Below are 13,949 nucleotides of genomic sequence, written 5' to 3' on the forward strand. Positions count from 1 at the left end.
GTAGAGCACTGAAAACATCTAGGAGTGTACTAGATGTGGAGCACTGCTACAAGCTTGGAGTGTACCAGCATGTGGAGCACTGCCACCTGCCTGGAAAGTATCAGCATTCGGAGCACAGCAACCAGCTTGTAGTGTACCAGCATGTGGAGCACTGCCCCAAGCCAGGAGTGTACCCGCAAGTGGAGCACTGCCACCAGCCTGAAGTGGACCAGCATGTGGATCACTGCTACCAGTCTGGAGTGTACCAGCATGTTGAGCAATGCCACCAGCCTGGAATGTACCAGCATGTAGAGTACTGCCGCTAACCTGGAGCGTACCTGCATGTGGAGCATTGCTGCCATCCATGAGTGTGCCAGATGTGGAGCGCTGCTAACAGCCTTGAGTGTACTAGCATGTGGAACACTGCCACTAGCCTGGAGTGCAAATAACATGTGGAGCACTGGTACCAGTCTTGAGTGTACCAGCATGTGGAGCAAGCTACAACCCAGGAGTGTACTAGCATGTTGAGCGCTGCCACCAACCAGCCTGAAGTGTACCAGCATGTGGATCATTGCCACCATTCTGGAGTGTACCAGCATGTTGAGCAATGCCACCAGCCTGAAATGTACCAGCATGTAGAGTACTGCCACTAACCTGGAGTTTACCAGCATGTGAAGCAATGCTACCATCCAGGAGTGTGCCAGATGTGGAGCACTGCTAACAGCCTTGAGTGTACCAGCATGTGGAGCACTGCCACCAGCCTGAAATGTAAATAACATGTGGAGCACCGGTACCAGCCTAGAGTGTACCAGCATGTGGAGCAAGCTACAACCCTGGAGTGTACTAGCATGTTGAGCGCTGTTACCAACTTGGAGTGTACCAGCAGTGGAGCACTGCCACCAGAGTGTAGTTTACCAGCATGTGGAGCGCAGCCAACAGCCATGAGTGCACCTACTAGTGGAGCACTGCCACCAGTCTGGAGTGTACCAGCATGTAGAATATTGCTACCAGAGTGTGCAAGCAGGTGGAGGCATACCTCCATCCTGGAGTGTACCAGCATGTAGAGCAATGCCACAATCCTAGAGTGGACGCATTTGGAAAAAATGCTACCAGCCTGAAGTGTACCAGCATATAGAGCACTGCTACCAGCCTGGAATGTACCAACATTTGGAGCACTGCCACCAGCCTGGAGTGTACCAGCATATGGAGCACTGCCACGAACAGTACTAGCATGTGGAACACTGCTACCAACCTAGAATGTACCAGCATATGGAGCACTGCCACAAGCCTGGAGTGTACTAGCATGTGGAAGACTGCCACTCGTCTGGAGTGTGCCACTATATGGAGCATAGGTATCATCTTGGGGTGTACCAGCTTGTGGAGCTCTGCCACCAGCCTGGAGTGTACCAGTATATGGAGAACTATAACCAGGATGGAGTATACCAGGATGTGGAGCACTGCTACCAGCATGGAATGTACCAGCATGTGAAGCGTTGTTACCGGCCTGGAGTGTACCAGCATGTGGAACACTGCCACCAGCCTGAAGTGTACCAGTATGTGGAGGACTGGTACCAGCCTGGAGTGTACCAGAATGTGGAGCATTGCTGGCAGCCTGGAGTGTACCAGCATATGGAGCAATACTTTCAGGATGGAGTGTACTAGCATATGGAGCACTGACACCAGGCTGGAGTGTACCAGAATGTGGAGCACTGCTACCAGCCTGAAGTGTACCAGCATGTGGAGCACTGCCACCAGCCTAGAGTGTACCAATATGTGGAGGACTGCTACCAGCCTGAAGTGTACCAGCATATGGAGTGTACCAGCCACCAAGCTGGAGTGTTCCAGCATGCGGAGCACTGCTATCAGGGAGGAGTGTACCAGCATGTGGAGCAATGCGACCAGCCTGGAGTGTACCAGCATATGGAGCACTGCCACCAAGCTGGAGTGTTCTAGCATGCGGAGCACTGCTATCAGGGAGGAGTGTACCAGCAAGTGGAGCAATGCGACCAGCCTGGAGTGTACCAGCATGTGGAGCACTGCTACCAACCTAGAGTGTACCAGAATGTAGAGCACTACCACTAGCCAGGAGAGTACCAGCATGTGGTGCAATGCCCCCAGCTTGAAGTGTACGCATGTGGAGCACTGCCACCTACCTTAAGTGTACCGGCATGTAGAGCACTGCCACCAGTTTGGATTGTACCAGCAAGTGGAGCAATGCCACCATCTAGGAGTATTCAGATATGGAGCACTGCTACAAGTCTGGAGTGTACCACCTTGTGTAGTACGGCCACGGGCATGTAGTGCAAACAACGTGTGGAGCATTGCCACCAGCCTGGAGTATAACAGCACGTGGACCACTGTCACCAGCCTGAAGTGTACCAGCATGTAAAGCACTGCCACCAGGCTGGAGTGTACCAACATGTGGAGCATTGCTACGAGGCTGGAGTGTACCAACATGTGGAGCAATGCCACCATCATGGAGTGTACTAGCAATTGAGCACTGCCACCAGGTTGGAGTGTACCAGCATTTGGAGCAATGCAACCAAGCTGGAGTGTACCAGCAGTGGACCTTTGCCACCTGCCTGGAGTGTACCAGCATGTCGAGCACTGCCAAGAGCCTGAAGTCTACCATCATGTGGAGCACTGCCACCAGCCTTGAGTGTACTAGCATGTAGAGCACTGCCATCGGTCTGGAGTGTACCACCATGTGGAGCACTGCCACCATCCAGGAGTGTATCAGATGTGGAGCACTGCCACCGGCATGGAGTGTACCAGCATGTGGAGCAGTGCCACCATCCTGAAGTGTATAAGCATGTGGAGCATTGCCACCAGCCTGGAGTGTACCAGCACGTGGAGCACTGCCGCTGTCCATGAGTGTACCAGCATGTGGAGCACTGCTACCATTCTGGAGTGTACCAGAATGTGCAACACTGCCAACAGCCAAGAGTGTACCAGTATGTGGAGCACTGCCACCAACGTGGAGTATACCAGCATGTGGAGCAATATCACCAGCCTGGAGTTTACCAGCATTTTGGGCAATGCCACCAGCCTGGAGTGTACCAGCATGTGGAGCAATGCCTCCAGGCTGGAGTGTACCTGCATGTGGTGCAATGCCACCAGCATGGAGTGTAAAAACATGTGGAACACTGCCACCAGGCTGGAGTGTACTAGCATTTTGACCACTGCTACCAGGCTGGAGTGTACAAGCAGTAGAGCATGGTACCAGCCTGATGTGTACCAGCATATGGAGCACTACCAACAGCCTGAATTATACCAGCATGTGGAGCACTACTACCAGTCTGAAGTGTACCAGCATGTGGAGTAATACCACCAGCCTGTAGTTTACCAGCATGTAGAGCACTGCCACCAGCCTGGAGTGTATCAGCAATCGGAGCACTGCCACCAGCCTGGAGTGCACCAGCATGTGAAGCATTGCCACAAGCTAAGAGTGCACCCGTAAGTGGAGCACTGCCACTAACCTGAATTGTACCAGCATGTAGATTACTGCTATCAGTCTGGAATGTACCAGAATGTGGAGCAATGCCATCAACCTGGAATGTCTCAGCATACAGAGTACTGCCGCCAACCTGGAGTTCACCAGCATGTGGAGCACTGCTACCATCCAGGAGTGTACCAGATGTGGAGCACTGCAAACAGCCTGGAGAGTACTTGCATGTGAAGCACTGCCACCAGCCTGGGGAGCAAATAACACGTGGAGCACTTGAACAGTTTAGAGTGTACCAGCATGCGGAGTAAGCTACAACCCTGGAGTGTATTAGCATGTTCAGCGCTGCCACCAGCCTGGAGTGTACCAGCAGTGGAGCCTTGCCACCAACGTGGAGTGTACCCGCATGTGGAGCACAGCCACCAGCAATGAGTGCACCTGCAACTTGAGGACTGCCGCCAGTCTGAAGTGTACCAGCATGTGGAGCACTGCTACCACTCTGGAACATACCAGCATGTAGAGCACAGTTACCATTCTGGAGTGCACAAGTATGTGGAGGCAAACCTCCATCCTGCAGTGTACTAGCATGTAGAGCAATGCTAAGAGCCCAGAGTGGACGCATGTAGAAAAATGCCACAAGCCTGGAGTGTACCGGGATATGGAGCACTGCCACCAGCCTGGAGTGTACCAGCATGTGGAGCTGTGCTACCAGCCTGGATTGTACAAGCATGTGAAGCACTGCCACCAGCCTAGAGTGTACCAGCATGTAGAACACTGCCACCAGACTTGAGTGCAAATAGCATGTGGAGCACTGCTACCAGCCTGGAATGTACCAGCATATAGATCACTGCTACTAGCCTGGAGTGTACCAGCAAATGGATCACAACTACCAGTCTGGAGTGTACCAGCATGTGGAGCACTGCCACCAGCCTGGAGTGTTCCAGCATGTGGAACGCTGCCGCCAGCCTGGAGTGTAACAGCATTTGGAGCACTGCCACCAGACTGGAGTGTACCAGCATGTGGAACATTGTTACCATGCTGGAGTGTACCAGCATGTGGAGTACTGTCACCAGCCTGGAATGTATCAGCATGTGGAGCACTGCTACCAGCCTGGAGTGCACCAGCATGTGAAGCACTGACACTAGGCTGGAGTGTACCAGAGTGTGGAGCACTGCTACAACCCTGGAGTGTACCAGCATGTGGAGCACTGATACCAGCCTGGAATGTAATTGCATGTCGAGCACTGCCAACAGGCTGAAGTGTACCAGCATGGGGAGCACTGCTACCAGCCTGGAATGTTGGAGCACTGCCACTAGGTTGAAGTGCACCAGCATATGGAGCACTGCTAACAGCCTCGAGTGTACAAGCATGTGGGGCACTACCACCAGCCTGAAATGTACCAGCACGTGGAGCACTGTCACCAGGCTGAAGTGTACCAGCATATGCAGCACTGCTACCAGCCTGGAGTGTACCAGCATGTGGAGCACTGCCACCAGCCTTGAGTGCAAATAGCATGTGGAGCACTGCTACCAGCCTGGAATGCACCAGCATGTGGATCACTGCTACCAGCCTGGATTGTTCCAGCATGTGGAACATTGCCGCCAGCCTGGAGTGTACCAGCAAGTGGATCACTACCAGCCTGGAGTGTAACAGCATTTGGAGCACTGCCACCGGACTGGAGTGTACCAGCATGTGGAGCATTGTTACCATGCTGGAGTGTACCAGCATGTGGAGCACTGTCACCAGCCCGGAATGTACCAGCATGTGGACCACTGCTACCAGCCTGGAATGTACCAGCATGTGAAGCTCTGACACTAGGCTGGAGTGTACCAGAGTGTGGAGCACTGCTACAACCCTGGAGTGTACCAGCATGTGGAGCACTGATACCAGCCTGGAATGTAATAGCATGTCGACCACTGCCAACAGGCTGGAGTGTACCAGCATGGGGAGCACTGCTACGAGCCTGGAGTGGAGAAGCATGTGGAGCACTGCCACTAGGTTGAAGTGCACCAGCATATGGAGCACTGCTACCAGCCTCGAGTGTACCATTATGTGGAGCACTGCCACAAGCCTGCAGTGTATCAAAATGTGGAGCACTGCTACCAGGCTGGAGTGTTACAGCATGTGAAGTACTGCCACCAGGCTGGAGTGTACCAGCATGTGGAGCACAGCCGCCAGCCTGGAGTGTTCCAGTAAGTGGAGCATTGCTACCACCCTGAATTGTACCAGCATGTACAACAATGGCACCAGGCTGGATTGTACCAGCATTTGGAGCACCACCACCAGGCTGGCGTGTACCATCATGTCGAGCGCTCCTACCACCCTTGAGTGTACCAGTATATGGAGCACTGCCACCAGCCTGGAGTGTGTCAGCATGTGGAACACTGCCTCCAGCCTGGAGTCTACTAGTATGTGGAGCACTGCTACCAGGCTGGAGTGTAACAGCATGTGGAGCACTGCTACCAGGCTGGAGTGTACCAACATGTGGAGCACTGACACCAGCCTGGAGTGTACCAACATGTGGAGCACTGCTACCAGGCTGGAGTGTAAAGCAGGTGGAGCACTGACACTAGGCTGGAGTGTACCAGAGTGTGGAGCACTGCTACATTCCTGGAGTGTACTAGCAGGTGGAGCACTGCTACCAGCTTGGAGTGTAGAAGCATATGGAGGACTGGCACTAGGTTGAAGTGCACCAGCATATGGAGCACTCCTAATAGCCTGGAGTGTACCAGCGTGTGGAGCATTCCCACCAGCCTGGAGTGCACCATCGTTTGGAGCGCTGTTACCAGGTTGGGGTGTACTAATATATGGACCGTTGCCAACAGGCCGGAGTGTGCCAGTAGGTGGAGCACTGCCACTATTACGGAGTGTATCAGTATATGGACCACTGCCACCAGCCAGCAGTGTATCAGCATGTGGAGCACTGCTTCCAGGCTGGAGTGATACAGCATGTGGAGCACTGCCACCGAGCTGGAATACGCCAGCATACTGAGCACAGCCACCAGCCTGGAGTGTTCCAGCAAGTGGAGCACTGCTACCACCCTGGATTGTACCAGCATGTGGAACAATGCCACAAGTCTGGAGTGTACCAGTGGGTGCAGCACTTCTACCTGCCTAGAGTGTACCAGCATGTGGAGCACTGCCACCAGCCTGCAGTGTATCAGTATATGGAGCACTGCTACCAGGCTGGAATGTACCAGCATGTGGAGCACTCCAACCACCCTGGAGTGTACAAGCATGTGGAGAATTGTCACCAGGTTGTAGTATACCAGCATTTGGAGCACTGCCACCATCCAGGAGTGTTCAGATGTGGAGCACTGCCACCAGCCTGAAGTGTACTAGCATATGGAGGACTGTTACCAGCCTCGGGTGTACCGGTATGTGGAGCACTCCCAACAGGCAAGAGTGTACCAACATGTGGAGCACTGCTACCAGACAGGAGTGTACCATCATATGGAGCAATTCCACCAGCCTGGAGTGTACGGGCATGTGGAGCACTGTTACCAGCGTGGATTGTACTAGCATGTGGAGCACTGACACCAGCCCAGAGTGTACCGACACGTGGATCACCGTCACCAGCCTGGAATGTACCAGCATGTGCAGCACTGCTCACAGCATAGAGTGTACCAGCATGTGGAGCACTGCCATCAGCCTTTAGTGCAAATAGCATGTGGAGCACTGCTACCAGCTTGGAACGTGGAGCACTGCCTCCACCCTGGAGTGTACCAGCAAATGGACCACTGCTACCAGCCTGGAGTGCACTAGTATGTGGAGCACACACACCATACTGGAGTGTATCATCATGTGGAGCAGTGCCACCAGGCTGGAGTGTATCAGCATCTGGAGCACTCCTACCAGCCTCGAGTGTACCAGCATGTGGAGCACTGACACTAGGTGGAGTGCACCAGATTGTGGAGCACTGCTACAACCATAGAGTGTACCAGCATATGGAGCACTGCTACCAGCCTGGAGTGTACCATCATTTGGAGCGCTGTTACCCGGCTGGCGTGTACCAATATATGGACCGTTGCCAACAGGCCGGAGTGTGCCAGTAGGTGGAGCACTGCCACTATTCCGGAGTGTATCAGTATATGGACCACTGCCACCAACCAGCAATGTATCAGTATGTGGAGCACTGCTTCCAGGCTGGAGTGATACAGCATGTGGAGCACTGCCACCGAGCTGGAATGCGCCAGCATACTGAGCACAGCCACCAGCCTGGAGTGTTCCAGCAAGTGGAGCACTGCTACCACCCTGGATTGTACCAGCATGTGGAACAAAGCCACAGCCTGGAGTGTACCATCATTTGGAGCACTGCTACCAGCTTCGAGTGTACCAGCATGTGGAGCACTGACACTAGGCTGGAGTGTCCCAAAGTGTGGAGCACTGCTATGACCATGGAGTGTACCAGCATATGGAGCACTGCTACCAGCCTGTAGTGTACTAGCATGTGGAGCAATGCCAGGAGGTTGGTGTGTACCAGCTTTTGGAGCTCTGCTAACAGCCAGGAGTGTACCAACATGTGTAGCACTGCTACCACCCTTGAGCGTACCATCATGTGGAGCAATGCCACCAGCCTGGGGTGTGCCAGCAAGTGGAACACTCTAGCATGTGGAGCACTGCTAACAGCCTGGAGTGTAGAAGTATGTGGAGGATTGCCACCAGGATGAAGTGCACTAGCATATGGAGCACTGATAACATCCTGGAGTGTACGAGCATGTGGAGCACTGCTACCAGGCTGGAGTGTAACAGCATGTGGAGCACTACCACCAGACTGGAGTGTACCAGCATGTAGAGCACTGGTACCAGGCTGGAGTGTACCAGCATGCGGAGTACTGTCACCAGCCTGGAGTGTGCCAGCATGTGTACCACTGCTACCAACCTGGAGTGTACCAACATATGGAGCACTGACACTAGGCTGGAGTGTATCAGAGTGTGGAACACTGTTACCACCCTAGAGTGTAATAGGATGTGGAGCACTGCTACCAGCCTGGAGTGTAACAGCATGTCGAGCACTGCCACCAGGCTGGAGTGTACCAGCATGTGGAGTTCACTACCAGCCTGGAGTGCAGAAGCATGTGGAGCACTGCCACTAGGTTGAAGTGCACCAGCATATGGAGCACTGCCACTAGCCTGGAGTGTACAAGCATGTGGAGCACTGCCACTAGCCTGGTGTGTACCATCATTTGGAGCACTGCTACTAAGCTGGGGTTTACAAATATATAGACTAATGCCAACAGGCTGGAGTGTTCAAGTAGGTACAGCACTGCTACCAGCCTGGAGTGTATCAGCATGTGGAGCACTGCCACCAGCCTGCAGTGTATCGGTATGTGGAGCACTGCTACCCGGCTTGAGTATTACAGCATGTGGAGCACTGCCACCAGACTGGAGTGTACCAGTATGTGGAGCATGCCACTGGTCTGGAGTGTACCAGCATGTGGAGCACTGCTGCCAGCCTGGAGTGCACCAGCATTTGGAGCACTGCCTTCAGCGTGGAGTGCAAATGGCATGTGGAGCATTGATACCTGCCTGGAGTTTACCATCATGTTGGGCACTGCTACCACCATGGAGTGTACCAGCATGCGTAGCACTGCCACCAGGTTGGAGTGTACCAGCATATGGAGCTCTACCGCCAGGCTGGAGTTTACCAGCATGTTAAGTACTGCCACCAGGCTATAGTGTACCAGCATGGGAAGCACTGCTACCATCCTTGAGTGTACCAGCATGTGGAGCACTGCCACCAGGCTGGAGTGTACCAACATGTGAAGCACTGCCACCAACCTGGAGTGTACCAGCATGTGGACCACTGCTACCAGGCTGGAGTGTACCAGAATATGGAGCACTGCCACCCTGACTGGAGTGTACCACCATGTGGAGCACTGCCAGCAGGCTGGATTGTACCAGCATGTGGAGCACTGCCGCCAACCTGGAATGTACCAACATGGGGGAGCATTGCCCCCAGCTTGGAGTGTACCAGCATGTGGAACACTGTTACTTGGCTTGAGTGTACCAGCATGTCGAGCTCTGCCACCAGGCTGGAGTATATCAGCATGCTTAGCACTGCTATCAGCCTAGAGTGTACCAACATGTGGAGCATTGCCACCAGGCTGGAGTGTACCAGCATGTGGAGCACTGTCGCCAGCCTGGAGTGTGCCAGCATGTGGAGCACTGCCACCATCCAGGAGTGTAACATATGTGGAACGCTGCTACCGGCCTGGAGTGTACCAACATGTGGAGCACTGCCACCAGCCTGGAGTGCAAATAGCATGTGGAGCACTGCCACCAGGCAGGAGTGTACCAGCATATGGAGCACTGCCACCATCCTGGAGTGTACCAGCATGTGGAGCACTGCTACCAGCCTGCAGTGTACCAGCATGTGGAACAATGATTACTAGTCACTCATTCCTGTTATAGAAATGATGATTAGCAAATATTCAATAATTATTCATTAGATATGCCTTTCGTTTCTCTCAGGTTACCTCCAGTGTTTCATAATATAAAATAAGATTACAATCTATTGGACGCAGTTTTAGCAGTGATTATAGTATGACAAAGTGTCATGTTCATGAGAGAGCTGATAATGAAGACAAAATTGAAAGGATAAAAGAGTGAATTAACTGCTTATATCATGACAGCAACACTGGGAATAGATATGCGAGTCCCATCAGCCACCATACACTACCGTGAAGGTAATTTCACTGCGTACCGACAGGGAACACATAGGGTGTACTGTGGTTATAGGGTATACTATTTGCCGTGTTACCTACAAACATCATTGGATCAGTTTAGAGGAGCAAGTTTGTTTGTTTGGGTTTCTATGATCCATACATTATAGTTCCTCGTGCCTTTTATTTTCTGCCGTTTTATGTTTTATGGTTAAGGTATGAACTTGTGTTTTGTTGCAGACATGGTTGAAGGTTCTGTTTAGAGAAGAGGTCATCTCATTTTGTTCGTCGCTTATCTCACCCAATATCTTTTTATTTGTTCGATTGTATTTCTCATGTTCTCTCCTCGTCTTACGATTTTGATATATATACTTTCTGTGATCATTCTTAACATGTAAGGAAATTATCTTTTCATGCTAACATATATTTCATGTGTTTTTTCTTTGAATCACAGTCACTCTCTGGTCTCATCCTTTCTCAGCGATGTCCATTGTTTTCTATTGATTTTATCTTTCTTAAACACCTTTTCGACTTAAAACAGAGAAGATTCAAAAGCAGTCTGAATGACTAAGAACGTAGAGGATTTATTAAAGGCTGAATCTCTTTGGCAACAAGTTGATATTCAAATATATATTTTTCTGTTCTGCATCTTCCTGAGGCTGACAGATAAGAATACGTATGTTTTCCTTCCCATATGCATGCGCACTCGTCACTGAGTGAGCCTTTCCCTGAGGCGCGGGCAATATTACGTATCATTCACCACATGGACCTGAGATGGTGTCTCCCAACATACATGATCAGACTGATTCTAGCATTAGTTGTTTAGGGATGTCTGAGCAGAGGTTGTCTCCATCAGAAGCTTTCCACCAATAAGAGGCGTGCAGGTAGTGAGCATCTACCCACCTGGGGCAGTAGCCTCTCTGGCTGCTCCATTAACCAGACATAATTTGCTTCAAGTGGTGCATCCGTCTGTTGCAGGCAGGTCATCAGTGGGGTGAGGAGTGGAACATACATCTGCTAATTGGATGGCACGCTTGGGACCAACGTCTTGTGTACATTTTGTTTTCAAATTGAATATATACTTTGTTTGGGCAATATTTTGAGCAGAACGATGTAATGTGAAGCACATTATGTTGGAACGCCTGCACCTAATCTAGAATTAAGATGGAAGGTTAGATATGAATTATTATGCCATGTCAATGAAAAGCTGATCATATGTTCCCATAAAGGTAGGCAAGGCTTGCAAGTCGTCAGACATAAGAGACTTAACCTTTCGCCACATATATAATGTCACCTCCAGTTACTCAAGTCAAGAGAGTGATTTGAAATCTACACATAATATTCCGAGAACATTGGTTACATTTCTTATTTTCTTGATAACTTATTAGCTTTATGTAGATACTGTTATATCGTATGCATTTAGATGCGTATTTTTGTCAACTGTGATCGCGCCAATGAAAAGTCAACTTTGTTAAGAGCAAATTAGACCCCCGAGAAATATTACAGACTACGCCTGTATAAGTACACTGACCTTCCCCTGAGCAACGGGTGAGCGTTTTGAGGTAGCTGCCCTTTCTAGCTCTAATTGATTACTTCTTGTCAGCAACAGAAGGTCATGATACTCATTTGTGCCTATTGTTTCTCTCTTGCAGGGCATCTGTGCTCTGGTCACCAACTGTCGATCTATAGTAACGGTTTAGTGACGGTGGGTTGTTGAGAATAATGTTCCGTGTCATGCACTCCTGTGGAATGTCTGACCCTCGCCACAACCATCCAAGCTCCACTGACGGGCTGTGCTTTATTGTGTGGCATCTGTCTTTGACACCTGAGGCTGATCTATGATGTAGTATCTCCACTCTCTCTCTCTCTCTCTCTCTCTCTCTCTCTCTCTCTCTCTCTCTCTCTCTCTCTCTCTCTCTCTCACTAAGATTAGGTACCAAATATCCAGACACTGGGAAAAGTTAAAACTTTCAGCATCAAATCTTCGTCTAAACAAAAAACAAAAGATCTCAGTTACAGGGAAAGTCCAAAAGGCCTTCAGCCAGTAATAGCAAAGCAGAAAAATTTCTATTTTCATTGTGGATTACATTATATATCTCTAGGAAAAAGATTTTTTTTCCTCTTCACTACGTAGACTCTAAAGGAAAGATACGAAAAAAAATTTCTTTGCGTGAGCTGAATTTGAAAAGAACAAAAAAGCTCCATATAGAAATATGTTTTTTCTCCGAGTGGTTGAGGCCGGAGCCAATTAGGCCAGGATCTCAGCTTCCCTCCAGTCATACAATGTCTACGTTCTGGCCAATTACCTTCCTGCTAGGTATATCTTTGGAGGTGAAATAATCAAGATAATTGGTATGCAATCTTTTTTTCTCGTTTTACCGAAGAAATAATCAGCATATGAAAAAAGAAAATGCTTCGTCGTTTTATAGAGACATTTTGTATGTCTGCCTACGCTTGTGTATAGAGAATGCTATTTTTGCTTCGTTAGGTTTTCTTCAAGTTTTATTGCATCACCTGTGGTCAGCTGCTGGCATTATGAATAGTGTAAACAGTAATAAACAGTGGGGCGATAAAAAGCGGGGATGCCATTAAGACCTGACAACAATACAGCAATGGGGATTGATGCACACTCTGTATATATTGGTGATATTCACAATGGTTGTTCTTGTTGGAATCTGTCCGATCTCGCGTGCGTGTGTTACAGTTGTTTTATTCATCTGCAATTGAAGGACAAGGGATCTCAGGTGGTAGGAAGAGACGGTGGAGGGACTGATAGTAAAGCTTCATCCCATTTACCTCCAATTGTCAGATGAAGTCCAGTTGATTATTTGAAGCTTATCAGGAAGCTTACAAGTTTCCTGGCAATGAGTATCGTGGTTCACTTGGCTAGAGAGGATCTTGCTAAAGATTAGCGCCGTTGTGGTAGACGGCCCGGGTTCGTTGTTTCATTGGTCGTCTGCTAACGGTTGTTACCCAGTGCAACCAGTGCCTATCTATTTGTATAGACAGACAATATGTTACTATGCAGGCAGCATGTTACTAGACAGGCAAAATGTTACTGTGAAGGCAACAAATTACTAAGTAAGCAACATGTTACGGGCAGGCTACAAGTTACCAGGTAGACAACATGCTACTGCGCAGACAACAAGGTACTAGGCAGGTAACATGCTACTGCGCAGACAACAAGGTACTAGGCAGGTAACATGCTACAAGGCAGGAAGCATGTTACAGGGCAGGTAACATGCTGCTGGGGAACCACACGCCACACACAATCGGTGGAAAAAGTATTCATGAAATATGAAAATTGTCTGAGCAACTTTCAGCACAACACGTATATTACCGCACATTCAGGAATGCAGCCTTTCATGTCCATTTCAGGAAACATATCTCTAGGTTTCAGCTAACATACGTCAGGTGGAGAAATACATATATCATAATGAGCTATGGTCGCTGCTTCTGGCTTTGCCGCCAGCTTTTTGTGAGGCAAATAAAGTAGAAGAGAAGAAAGTCAATCGAATGAAGCACATAAACTCGCTCAAACATCTGTAAGACTGGAACACAGGAACGCTATTATCTTCTTTTTCATCTATGTTAGCAGAGACGGCACAGGCAGCTGAATGCCCGCATGAAGACCATCTCAGTAACACCACGTACATACATACATTCCCTAGCCAAAGCCAGGTACCTATCTTAATGACCAACACCTGGGGGAAGATGAACAATTGTGTTGACTGTGTACAGCCTGTTGCAAATGGGATTCGAACCAATGCGCTCGACCAGAGGCGGCCTGTAAATACGTCATGGTCAGCGACGCAAACTTCTACACAACGGATGTCCACATTGCATCTAAAGCAACTGCT

This window comes from Panulirus ornatus, chromosome 18, assembly GCF_036320965.1.
Source record: "Panulirus ornatus isolate Po-2019 chromosome 18, ASM3632096v1, whole genome shotgun sequence".
Lineage (NCBI taxonomy): Eukaryota > Metazoa > Arthropoda > Malacostraca > Decapoda > Palinuridae > Panulirus > Panulirus ornatus.